This window comes from Manis pentadactyla, chromosome 16 (assembly GCF_030020395.1).
Source record: "Manis pentadactyla isolate mManPen7 chromosome 16, mManPen7.hap1, whole genome shotgun sequence".
Taxonomy (NCBI): domain Eukaryota; kingdom Metazoa; phylum Chordata; class Mammalia; order Pholidota; family Manidae; genus Manis; species Manis pentadactyla.
In genome coordinates, this window is record NC_080034.1 from 46,681,287 (window position 1) to 46,695,510 (window position 14,224).

General features: G+C 39.0%; 1 non-coding gene across 1 annotated transcript; it reads right to left on the minus strand.

The window, feature by feature from the left end:
* Positions 1–6,558: 6,558 nt before the first annotated feature.
* On the minus strand, positions 6,559–6,630 carry TRNAM-CAU (transfer RNA methionine (anticodon CAU)). The gene has a single exon. It is a non-coding gene; the product is annotated as a tRNA-Met (tRNA).
* Positions 6,631–14,224: the final 7,594 nt, after the last annotated feature.

The window sequence follows — 14,224 nt, forward strand, 5'->3', positions numbered from 1 at the left end:
CCCCCAAGAAGCCTGATGTTTACTGGGAGACTTGCAGGACTGTGGAGGACTTTTTTGGTTCGTTCGTTTGTTTAGGGGATTTTGTGGAGGATTTTCGTTTTGTTTGTTGCGCTTTATAGTCTGTGTCCACAGGAGAGCGCGCCGTCCTCGAAATCCGCCTCCAGGGCTTCTTTGCTTAAAATGCGAAATCCTGAAAGGCAACTCCAATCCGCAAGCCAAGAAATTCAATTTACGCTAGTCAGGCTCTCATCCAACAGGCATCAAATCCCGGTAAACTACGTGACGCAGAATTGGACCCTCCTACCACTAAAGAAACTGCCCGGGCTCTCACTCCTACACCAGTGCTGAACGTCGCCGTGCTCCCGGCCAAGCCAAAGCCGGCCCCAGGAGTTTTTGAAGAGACTGGGTTAGGATGCGACTCAGAACGTTCAAGACGCCTCACAGAAACAGATTTGTCCTGTGGGTTTTCATAAGGGGTGGGCCCCTCTGTGAGCGGGGAATGGACATGGCAGGCTGGGTGGGGAATCTTTGTGGCCTTTTGGGAGTCTCCCCTGCGCATACTTTCCTTTGATGACAGGGAAGCAGGGGGATCCCTGAGAGCCCTTTCTTTCCCCCTTCCCTTCCCCGCCCCCTAGCCCGAGTTGCGCTCCGGAGGCAGCTGGTATTCTCTTCCAGCCTTGTCCAAGCAGGTTTATTTCAGTTTTCCGTTAACACCAATGTCTCCTCTGTGACTTCAATCAAATATTTCCATAACGCGTCCCCAAAAGTTCCAGATACCGCCCTAGTAAAAGACGTTTTTTTATGAAAGCAATAGGATGATAGCAGGGTGAAGGATCTCAGGTCTGTGCACAGGTTCCTCACCTGTGAAATAGTGTTAATGGCCCTCATCTCACAGGGCGATTGTGAGCTTTAGGTGAGGTACCAACACAAAACACTTGTCACAAAACCTGAAACACGGTAAGGGCTCAGTCCTACTTGTTTCTCAAGTCCTACTTGGGAAACGACATCACTTGTTTCCCAGTGAAGAAATATATGTCCTGGGGCAGCAAGTTTCTCAGCCGCTTAGGAGGAAATGACGTGGTGGGTTGGCGGAGAGGAGGATTCCTGACATTTGACAGTCACTGTTTTCCATTGAGATCTGGTTAAAGGATGTTGGATGCAGATACGTAGTAGGTAAGTGCCACTGGCTTAATCCTACGAAAAGGGAATGTGCTTATATCTTTTAGGTAAATTGGAGGATTTGGGGAGGAGAAACTATACCGCCAAATGTTTCGACGACAGAGCTCAAAAGTGGGAGCCGCTGTGTAGCGGTTAGCACTCTAAACTCTAAACCCAGTGATGTGAGTTCAAGTCTCAGTGGAATCTAAGACTTCACTCTTCTAGCTCATTTCCCAGCTTCTTTCTACACATTACTGGTTCTTTTGCTATTTCTACCAAACCCTTTCCATTGCAGCCCCTGGAAAATTTCATCGACAGATGTACAAGCTAACTGGGGGGGAAAATTTCTGTCCCTTTCATTGTTTCAATATAAATTTATTTTTCATATACTATATAAGCACTTAACAAAAATACATTTTTGATTGCATGCTACTACTAAATTTAAAAACAAGTCAAACCAGAAGAAAACCCCTTAAAATACAGAGATTTACAAACACTCTACTTACATATATATATATATATATATATGTATGTATTTTTATTTCAGAGTAGTGTGATAGGGTAATCAGTCACAGTCTTTAAGCCTAAAAATGCAACATAGTGGGATAAAATTCCATGGCAAACGTAGAATAAATATCTTTGAAAGAGCAAAACAATTTATGAACATTTTTTTGACTGTTGAATAAGTGTGCCATATATACGCATATTTTTTAAAAATGACAATTGACATAACATTAGTTTCAGGTGTCAAGGTAATGATTCAATATTTGCATATACTGAGAAATGATCATCACAGTAAAACTAGTTAACACTCATTACCATACATAGTTACAATTTTTTTCTGTGAAGAGGATTTTTAAGATCTACTCTCTTAGCAACTTTCAAATACGCAATACAGTGTTTATTATCTAGTCACCATGCTGTACATTACACCACAGGACTTATAACTTGAAACTTGTACCTTTCAACCACCTTTACCCATTTTTCCAACCTCCCTCCTACAGTCACTAGTCTGTTCTCTGTATCTTTGAACTCTTTTTGTTATATTTTAAGACTCCACATGTAAGTGGGATCATACAATATTTATCTTTCTCTGTCTGATTTATTTCATCAAGTATATTTTTAAAAGAATGCTAGTGCATGTCAAATTGTTAGAGTTTTTCAGTTCCATGATTGATTTGATTCATTTAATGCTCAAATGCAAAATCTGCTGGCAATTACATTCTTTGGAATCATTTAAATTTATGAAGAAACATTTTAGAAGACCACTGGATAAACAGTGTGTGAGAGCACAAAAATATTGTGACAATTCCTAAAGACTCTAAGGAATTAAAATAGCCTAAAGACACTGCTCCTGGTTAAAACAATGAAGTGACAGAGCAAAGCAGCCCTTTCCCCATCTTCTCATGCTCAGACTCCTTTATTTCTAATTATCAGGTGGAATTTTTTTCTACTGTGAATTTTCCATTTGTATACCTTTAATTTAAGATGGTTTGATTTAAGAGTGGTTTATTATGATTTTGTAGGCTTTCATTAAAGTGTGTTTTCATCATTTGTTAATCAAATATTTTTAATGGAATAAAGTTGATATGTAATATTACATTGGTTTTAGATATAGTACATAATGACTCAATAATTATATACATTACTAGATGCTTGCCACAGTATGTGTAGTTACTCCATTACCATATCAATATGATTGTTTATAGTCTCTGTGTTGTACTTCCATTTCTATGTCTAACTTATTTTACAATTTGCAGTTTGTACTCTTTATCCCCTTTCCGAATTTATCCATCCCATGAACCAACAGTCTGGTGTTTATATTTGTGGGTCTATTTCTTTTTCATTTGTTTTTTAGATTCCACATAGTATTTGTCTCTCTTCTTCTTGGTTTTTTTCACTTAGCGTGATACTCTCTAGGTCCATCCACTTTGTCACAAATGGCAAGATTTCCTTCTTTTTTATGGCTAAGCAATATTCCAATGTGTATATTCCTGTGTGTATATTCCAATGTGTATATGTATGTACCACATCTTCTTTATCCATTCATCTATTGATGGGTACTTGAGTTGCTTCCATATCTTTGTTATTGCAAATAATGCTGCGATGAACATGAGTATGCATATATCTTTTCAAATTAGTGATTTTGTTTTCAACTCAACCCCCCCAAAAAAAATAATCTGATTAAAAAATGAGGAGAAGACAGAACAGGCATTTTCCAAAGAAGATATACAGATGGCCAACAAGCACGTGAAAATATACTTAACATCACTAATCGTCAGCATAATGCAAATCAAATATTTCCCATGCAATAGTTTCCAAGTATATACTCCTATGAGTTCTATTAATTGAAACTATGTGTTTTATTATTTTATTTTAAAATCACTAATCTATTTGGAACTTTATTTTTTTATACGGTAGAGAGATAAATGTCCATCTTTGTTTCCTCAGTTGCACCATCACAACTTCTTTTAAAATCACCTTTGCCTGCTGAGTTGAAATATTAACTTTATCATATGCCAATTTCCATTTATACTTGTATCCAGTTTTAAATTTATCTTTTTTCCTTTATATATACTTAGGACAATTCTAAGATCTTCTGATTAGATCAGTAAAGTTGAGCCATCCTGGGTTCTGGTTAAAATCAAAACATGGTAAATTATAGGTTATGTTCCCAAAAAGAGTTTAACTCCTATTCTGACCTAGGCACTGTGCTAAGCAGCAGGACCTCTAAGGAGAACAAAGCCTCAGGGTGCACTGGGGAGCTTGCTAGAGCACAGGAGGGAGATATTACTAAATAACCAATTAAAATATGCGGTGGCCTGATAAGGGCAACTTGAGCACTGAGGAAACGTAGATGGGAGCAACTCAGCCCAGATACAGGAAGCCAAAGACACCTCAGTGAGCAGAGATGGAAAGGCTAAGTGGAGATCTGAGGAATGAGTAAAGAAGGGAGGCAAGTGAAGTGAAGGCAGCAGGGAGGGCTAAAGAATGTCACAAGTGAAAAATGAGGAGAAGGAGAACATGGTGCTTGAGGAGAAAAGAATTTTACCAAAGCTGGTGCCTGGGAGGCAAGTGCAGGGACCCAGGAAGGAGATGCAGCAGGCTGGCACAGCAGCATTGAAGTGTCAAGTGCTCCTTGGAGCTTTATTTCCTTATTTACCAGCCTGCACTCAACTTTCTATTTTATGCAAGAGTTCTCCTCTTTCTCCATTAATTAAATATCTGTCATTGATATGGATTCATGGAATCTTACTGTTTCCTCATGGTTTATACTGTACTATTGTCCTTAATTATATTGAAGCTCAAAATAATGTATATTTAACCAGGGGGAGCCCCTTCAAGCTGGCTGCTCAGTCCTGGTAATGTGTCACACAGTCACTTGTCTAAGTACTGTCTTATTTTCAGGAATAACAATTTGTTCCAGGGCCAATTAACATCTACCCTGCCCCAGCCCTAAATCATCATTTCTCAAAGATGCCCTGGTTTCTTTCAGTATTAGAGACTAACCTCTGGAAGTTTAGTGTACTAATTGCTTCTATGACGTCTGCTTCTTGGTCTTTTAATGGAAACATCTAGGAAATGCATGTACATATACATACATGTACCTTATATACACATATCCATATATACTTACACATGCATTCCTATACACACACATGTACATGTTTTAGAAATCATAAGCTCACACCAATACCCCCAACTCCAATCTGTCTCTATAGGATTCTTTCTTGTATTTCCTCATTCTGTATTTGTATTGTCCCTTCTTCCACACTGAAATCCCTAGCTCCAACAATATCGGTATGTTTACTCACTTGCTGTTTGTGCGCCTACTATAATGTCAGAATTGCCTTGGCCTTTCACTACCAAAAACATCTACTAAAAAAAGTTGGAGATTGGTTTGCAGTTTCTCCCACTTCCTTGATCAAGAGTGAAGATGTACCATCAAATGATTTCTTCATTAATTACATTCCTTTCCTTTACATGTGATTATAATAAGGAATAGAACTGAGTTCATTTGCTGAGTCAGTTTTGGCTTTTTTTATCCAACTACTTCCCATCCTTGTTGATATTATATTGATTTTCAAAAAAGAAGAAAATTCACATGCTTTCCAAAGGTAAAGGTACACCAAAAAGTACACTCAGGGGGAGAGTCTCCCCATATTCCTTATACTCCATTTCCCCCACAGCTGTAACTACCCTTTAAGATAACAAGCTTCACTGGTTTATCTTTGCTATGTTTTCTTTTTGGAATGAAAAACATCGATTTTATGTGTATGTTTTCATAACTCCTCTGCTTTCTTGAAAAAAGGTAGCACGCTATAATTCTCACTTGCACAATTTCTTCACTTAACAGTATCTCCTGGATATCACTCCGTACCTTCTTTGAAGCTGCATAGTGCTTCTCCTTTTAGTCTGTATGTCATATTTATTCAATCAATTTCCTGTGCCTGAATGTTTAAAGTTAGTGAAAATGCTTCTTGGGGTAAGCAAGCAAAATAAATTGAAGGTGGTTGATCTTGCCAAACATGAACATCTTCACCAGCAAGGTAAAGGAATAAAATAGATCTACGTCATGCAAAATTTTTAATGTTTTTCCCTTCTGATGTTTTGCTCTGTGAATTCTCATTGTTTAAGAAGAGTTTGTATTTTCTTGTCATACTATAGGCACTCAAAATGTATTTTACTTAGTAATTTTCTCCTGCAAATATATCAGTAAGACTTCTTTTTTTTTTTTCTGAGTTTGTCCATGGAATTCTGGAATTAAGACAAAATGTTTTGTTTTAATGTAATCTAATGGTTTCTACCATTTTCACATTTATTTGCTTCTTGTTTTTCTCATAGCACTCCCATAAATCTAGTTTATGTAAACATGGACAGGGACAGGGTATAAAGATTTATTTCCCATTATTGTACATAGATTGCTTTAGAGAAGAATTCACAGCCATTAACATTAACTTGAAATGAATTTAATAAATCATGCATCAGACTGTTTGCAAAAGAAGCAAGAAATTCCTACCCAAGTGAAAAGACTACAGATTTACAGAAACCAAAGGTTAGGTTGCTTCAGGCAAAAGTAACAACGTTTTCCCTTTAAATGTAAGAACATTGCAAGAAAATATAAATTCTATCTCAGTGTATATTCTATTCACTGGAAGATAGGCTAATTTGTTTGAAGTAAACATTGAATTTGTTACCCTTTACTCTAGAGGTAAGATTTACCTCTTTTTAGATGAACAAGAAGGGAGGGTGCAGTCAGCTGACTCGGTGTTGCGTGACAGGGAGGAAAATACAATACATAACCTCTGGAAATAAGATACAAAGCCAGAGATTAATTTTCTTATATCAAGTACATAGTTATTTTCTTGATATCAGAAGTCTTAGTACGCGAAAATGTTGTAGCAGAGGATGGTTTCGATCCATCGACCTCTGGGTTATGGGCCCAGCACGCTTCCGCTGCGCCACTCTGCTGAACGGCTTGTTTCTGTAGCCTTTCTTGATCATGTGGAAGATTTATCATTGCCAGAATAAATGTTTCATATTTTCTTATTTGCTTTTCCTTTCTCTTCCTTCCTTGTTCTCTTAACTTCTCTAAGACCAGCTTCCACAAAAACCCAATAACCCCAGCAATCCCTTTCTCAATCTGCCAAAGATGCGTCAAGCCCTGACATTTTATCTCCAGAAGTTTCTCTGAGCTCAAAGGAAGAACTCTAAAGCAACTCAAGCCAAACCCTCAGAAGTCCTTCCTTAGGGATACCTGTGCTGAGACAAGAATGAAGTCATACTTACTGTCCTTAGGGAGGAAGTCTATTAACTGGCACACTCAAGAAAATTTATTTGAGGAAACTAGAAACAGTATTTCCACATACTGACTAATTAAACACCATTTGCAGCTTCCCGGCCATCCGGTTTACCTGGGCAATACTCTGCCTTTGAATTCAAGAAAAGGGGCTTTCTATCTCTTTGAGGTCATTCTTCTCTCCATGAGGTCATTCTTGTGAACGATTTTCTCTTGCCCTCAGGGAATGTTGGCTCTCTCTGACTAATGGCCTGGATAGAGACCTCCTGCACCTTTTTATAGGCATTAACAGGTTTTATGTTATCCAAGTCCTTTCCCAGCTTTCCTCTTGCTCTTTTCACTAGGAGTGGCATATTCTGCCACCCTTCACACTCCAGCAATTCCATTTGAGTTTTCTCTTTTCCTTGTCCAATGAACAGACTGAGACACTGGGACCTATATACTGGGGTTAGGAAGATGTTATGGAACAGGGCAATGAGAAAACTGGCAGGAATGATTCATGTGGACAAGATGGATCCTGAGCAAAACAGACCTAGGTCCCACAAGACATTGACCTAGTGTAAGATTAATGGGATTAATACATAAATCAAGCAGAATAGAAACCAAATGTACAAATACATATGACTTGATTATTTTTCCTACAACTCTTGAAGCGTGATCAAAACTAGAATGATTAGAGCCAAAACAGGTCCTGTGACATGACCACCTTCACATGGTTTTGGTATTCTTGAGGAGCATCATTGCCCTAGGGCTAGACTTAAGGTCAGATAATGATTGTATGCTGATTTTGTGTTGAACCCCCTACACAGAATTCTTTAGATGTTTAAGTTCAGTTGCTCAATAAATATGAGGAGTGCCTTCTTGGCATTACTCTTGTGCTGCAACTTCTTGAGTTCCTTGGCTGGTCCTTTCAGATCTTCAGCATCTCATCACACTCCCTCCAAATCTGCAAGTCAGAAGCAGTGGGAGGGGGGCCGACAAGTAACGCCCGAACAGGGTTCTGAAGCTCAGAGCGGGGAAGCTGCTGAAGATCGTCCATCCGGTAAGATTCCTGGGAAAGCGTACGTAGGGACAGGATCGAGACGTCAGGGACACTATAAAGGGCCAAAATGAAACTAAAGCAGATAAACTGGAGGATCACTTAAAATTACTGCATGCCCTTGATGCCGGGGTTCTTGTCTGCAGAGTCAAAGAATGAACTTAGCAAAGAGTCAAGGTAGGAGAGCCAGGGCAGAGGCCTTTATTGAGAGATGAAGTGAGAGGAAAGAGCTCCTGGATCATGTCCGGAGGGGACAAGAGAGCCCAGGGTGGTGCGTTGTCTAGGGAATTTACAAGCAGTTGAGGATTTAGGGGAATTGAGAGCTTAGGGTGTGGACTTGTACCACCTGCCCTGCCCTCAAGGTGGGCTGGGTTGTTGTCTGTTTGCTAGGGCTCTTTACAGTGAAGCCATGCTGAGATACCCTTGTGGAATACTCAAACATTCCAGGCCAAGTTGCTCCTGGCATTTTGACCTTTAACTGATCTCACTGAAGATGTCTATATTCCTAGTCTGGTATCTTTACCCTAGAGAATTAGTGTGACCTTGACTTTGCATAATGCTGAACAGAGTTTCAATAGGGACTTTACACTGTTACATTGCTTTGACTGTAAATATCTTGCCTTGCTTTTTCTGGAGGCCCTCACCTTACTCTGTCTAAGCCCATGGCCCCTGTCTCACCCTCCTAAAGACTTCAGGAGTGAAATTTTCTAAAAAAGGTTTTGCTCAACTTCACAAATATATTAAAAACCACTGTTACTGGTTGCCCCCACAAGGAACCCTCAGACAAGATGATTGGAGTAATGTATTAAGAGATTTCAAAAAAGCTCACAGACAAGGAAACATTATTCCTGTACCTGTTTGGTCATTGTGCAAATTGATTACTCTTGCTTTACAACCCTTACAAACTTCACCATCATCTGAAACTTAGACTGAAACACAGGACCATGAGAAAGAATTATTAGAGGATGTGGCAGAAGTAAGTGTACAATCTTCATCACCACATCCACCTGATTCCTCTTCATCCTCCAAGACTGGCGATGACAGGTTTTTTTGCTTCCTCTCACTGTCAAAGGCCCGCTGCTCCCATTCCTGCTGGGTCTGCTTTCACAGCTGGGATACGGAAGGCCCAGAGAGGTGATTTAGATGCCTATTTGGCACCCTTAGTGGCACAGGTAAATGTTGTTCCTTTTGGGCCCAATGAGGACCCTGAATTTCCCCAAGGGGGTGTCAGAGCACAGTATGCACCCATTCCTTACAAAACATTAAAAGATTTTAAAGAAGCTATTTCTTCCTATGGTACTAATTCTCCATACATTGTGGGTCTTTTGAGGGGTTGGCAGAACAAGAAAGGATGATTCCTTATGACTGGGATCTATTGGATTGCACTTGTCTAGATTCTCCTGAGTTTTTGCAATTTAAGACATGGTGGTATGAAGAAACAAAAGCACATGCTTTAACAAATCAGCATGCTAATCCTCTGATTCTCATAACTACTGAACAACTAGCAGGCCAAGGAGATTGGCTGCAATTAGATAGACAAGCAGGGCACAATGATACAGCTGTAACGTAAATACATTTGTGTTGCCTAAAAGCCTGAGAGAAAATACAAGCAGCTGAAAAGTGTGCCTGACCACTGAACAAACTTAAACAAAGTATTAATGTTGATTTTGTTGTGAAATTATAAGACAATTTGAGAATGACACTAGCATATCCAGATTTCAGAGACCTGTTGTTACAAATATTAGCCTATGATAATGCAAACACAGAGTGTCAAAGAGGTCTTAGAACTTTGAAGGCCATGGGAGCTAGAATGGAAGATTATATTAAAGCCTGTGCAGATGTAGGTTCCTGCCGGAGTCCAGCTCCAGCGGGGAAGGAGGTGAAGCCCAAAAGGATGAGATGGAGTCGGTGCACAGAGAGACAGGACACAGAGTCAGATGGAGGTGGTCTCTCGACAAAGTGCTGATGACAGCTTTATTTATGACATTTTGCACAAGGACATGATTATTTTTTTATTTGTTCTTTTAATTAACAAGCATAGACAAGCTGTTTCTTTCTGTTTCCTTCTAATCTATACATGGTTAGCCAAGTGTTAGGTGATTTTTTTTTCTGTTCCTTGACCTAAACTTTTCTTAGCAACATGGGCTCTATTGTGTTTCTTGTTTCTATGCAAAACGGTTTCTAAGTAATACACATGACCACAGAAACATGCATCATGTAGCAGTGACAATGGAGTCTATCAGCTCAGGGTGAAATACAGGTCACTCACTACTACAGTTAGCTAGGCAGGTATCATCATCTATATTTCTAATGCAATGGGTACATTTTATCTCATAATATTTATTCTATCGTAGGTAGATTCAAGATAAAGATAGAAAGCATGATTTAGTGCTGTAAGAGGGCAAGTGTAGATGATCAGGTCTGTGCCTATAGACTAGGTATTAATCCAAGTTAGACAAGGGCAACAAAACATCCATGGGTGTAGACAGTTTCTCTCAACACTGGGGAGGGGATGAGGTTCTAAGCCTCACCTCTGTTGGCCCCATTTTCTCACCTGATGCCCACCCCTGCGACTGTACCTGTCATACGTTGTTCCTCCCTTGAGGAATCTTACCCATCTCTGGCTAACCAGTCATCTTCCAGGGCCATACAGGGAGATGTAAAGCTGCTACATGAGAGAGAAGTAATGTTCTTTGAAAAGGTTAGTTTTTCACTTCTTTGCAGATTTATGCTCCGTGGCTTCCATGCCCAGCACTTGTCTTGAGGTATCTTTACCACTTGGAAGAATTATGGAGCTTGGTAATTTCACATATGAGGCACAAATTCTAGTAAAGGGCTGTAATTAGGAAGGAAGAAGAAAAACTATAGAAGTAGCAGAGGGAAGAAAAAATGAGAAGATTGATTAAGTGTCAGACAGGGTTATTCTATTCAGTATTCCTCTATAACTCTATTTCTCTAATTTTCCTATAAAACTCTTCATCACTAATTTCACTAGTGATGCCAGGGTTCTTGTATGCGGAGCCGAAGAATGAGCTTCACAAACAGTCAAGGTAGGAGAGCAAGGTACAGGCTTTTATTTAGAGATAAAGTAAAAGGACAGAGCTCCCGGCTCATGCCAGTAGGGGACAAGAAAGTCTGTAGTGGTGCATTGTCTAGGGGGTTTTATAGGCAGTTGAGGATTTTTCGAGAACCTGAAAAAACTTAGGGGTGGTGACTTGTTAAGTGGTCCCTGAATATTAAAAATTAACTTAACTGTAAGGAATTTCCTGCCTTGATTTCTCTCTGGGACACCGGTGCCTTGGTCTAGGAGCATATCAAAAGGCTGCATGCCCAGCCCCCAAGGTGGGCTGAGGTATTGTCTACTTGCTAAAGAATCTTGCCTCTTGCACTTCCTGGGTGTTAAAATGCAATCTTATCTTTAAGATGGAATTCTTCCTGCCTTTACCATGCCATCTACAGCTGGGTCTGTATGCTAAGTTAGTTGCTCACTTTGCAGAATTACCTAGTCAGATCTGAAGGAGGAAAGACAGCACATAGGCCTGGGCCTTTTAGTGTGCTAAAGTGAATCTTACACATGGTTACAAATGATTAGCATAATAAAACATGTGCTACCCTTCTTTATCTGGGGAACATTAACTGATCTCACTGAAGAATGCTTCTAGAGATCAATGTTTAACATAGAGTTTTAGCAGGGGGGTTTCCTTGCATGTAGTTACATTGCTCTGACTGCAAATATCCCACCCTGCCCCCTCAGGAGGCTCTCACCGTACTCTGACTACATCCATGGTCCCTGTCTCATTCCTCCCTCTACAGATAGAGACCCTAGCTGCTGCTAGGGAATGGGGGCGACGACCGCTCTGGCTGCTTCATGCTGAGTAAGGGGTGCTGCTAGGTCTCTGTCAGTGGACGGCTGAGAGGGCCTTGGAAGATGGGCACTTCTATTCCACGTTCCATTTCTATTACTATTTGCATTTTTGTGGCTTCTAGGCAAGACGGAACAAATCATGTTATTAAGTTAAGTAGCAATATCTGGAGTTGGATTTTCCATTCTGGAAGGACAAACTTGATGAGATTAAGAATGCATGGCTGAACATGAGAACTGGAAATAGTAAAACTTTAATTGAAATGATAGGAGAAAACTAAAACCTCTGGGAAATCATAGCCAGATATTTTGAAGAAGCTAGAATTCTGGATCTAGTTTATGTCTCAATGACTAGTACTAGGGTTTAGTATGGACAAGGCTGCATTATTGAAACAATACTTTTCTCCAAAATCACCCTCATTTTTATTAGAAGTAGCCAGATTAAGAAAATAATTAACACTTGGCTTTATTATTTGAATAAGTGCAGCAAGAAGAGCAAATGATTACATAGGCTCTTTTAAATGTGCTTTGCTGGAACTTTTTGTAAGGAATTTCAGATTGAACTTTTAAAGGCCTCGAGGCCAGAAAGCCAAGAAAGACTTGCCATCAGGTTTTGCCTGCAGTACCTATAGATTTGGGTGAATTCTTCTCTTCTTGAGGTTCCCAAGACATCCTGAGGTTCCTGCACCTGCCAGGAAGTGACCTTCTTTACTCACCTGGTAAGGCTGCTGGGAACTCTGTAAGCACTGTACCAAGCCAGTTCTTCCAAGGGGCTTTGTTGGCTTTATAAAGTCAACCTTAGTTCCTTAAAGCTGTTCATATTTGAGTTTTATGCACATGTCTTTCAGGTATGACATTCCAGTCAAAGCCTTGGTAGTATAATCTGTGTTTTTAATTGGTCCTCTTACAAGGAAAGCAGGTTCTTATTGAACTTATGCAAATAAACATACTGCCATTAAATATAAAAATAGTCAATGATAGTTTTTAAATTCTGGAGAGATCAAGTAGAGAGATATAAAGTTTCAATTCTGCTTATAAAGATAGTCATTTACTAAACTGTTGTCAGTTTAAGAGAAAAAGCTTAAAACACTTTATCAGCAACATTTGAAACAAAAACCCACAAAATCATCTTCCTTAGTTTACTTAATCTTATGTAATCAATACCTGTTCTCCTGAAATCTAGTTCTTTACTAGTTTATGAGTAATAAAACAGTGACTATAAAATGACAAAAGACTTACAAATGATAATGGTTAAAGATCTAATGAGAGCTTACTGTAAGACAGTTGACATAAGGAAATTTGGATATTTCTGTAACACAAAACATTCAGTAACAAAGTTTAGCATCATTCCCTTTGACAGTGCTTTCCAGGAAATTAAGCAGGTAATTATATATCAAATAAATAAGCCAATTGGCCAAATACTTTCTCCAATGAGAAAAAATTCCTCTGATATATTCCAGGGGCCCTCTGGGAAATATCAGAGTTAACTATTAGAACTTAAAACTATTAGGTACTTTAATGTTTAGTAAACACCGAGAAGCAGGCTACTGTAAACTGTTACACTAGCATTCTTTAGACTGACAAATTTATGAACATTTTATAATTTCTGTAACCATGAGCTTTACAACACAATTTCTCACTAAGCACAAAGTATATCTTCTTAACTTAGCAAAACTTTAAGGTTTTAGGTTACCACAAAAATTCTCAGGCTATAGGTAGGTATACACACTGTAACACACAATTATTAAGGTGTTCACTTGCCACACTTATTTAGTTCACTCATTTCTAACTATGCTAGATTACTTACAAGACCTTTACTGAATATTAGACAAAGTCAAGCTTTTAAGCATTTTATTCTTAAAAGATTTAGCAGGTAACATCAACTTAAATGACTTTAGGTAAACTTAGGCAGCTGATAAAAATAAGGAAATGTCCGTTTCAGTTCAACTTAAATTAGCATTAATGCTTAATATTTTCCATTAGAATTCTCTGGAAGTTTTAGAATGCCCAATTTTCACAAGCCCTTGTCTTTAAATCAGTTTCATTAATACCATCCGGAGGTAGAAAAATCTTTGACCTACATGCTTAGACACACAAACATACAGACTGAGACATAATGACTACAGTTAGTAACACTCTTCATAAAAAGAACATATACACAGACAGATAACTGACACAGAGACTTGAGTTACTGATATTCAATTGCCTTTCCTTTTAGTTTATTTGACTAAAAGTATCTCAGTTTTCAAGAATACACTCTACAGGTGAGTGGTTTATATAACTGGGTTATGGTTTACATGGCCCCAGAATAACAGGGCTGATGAAGGCTCTGAATTGATAGTTACTGTGTGTCTCCAGGTGGCTG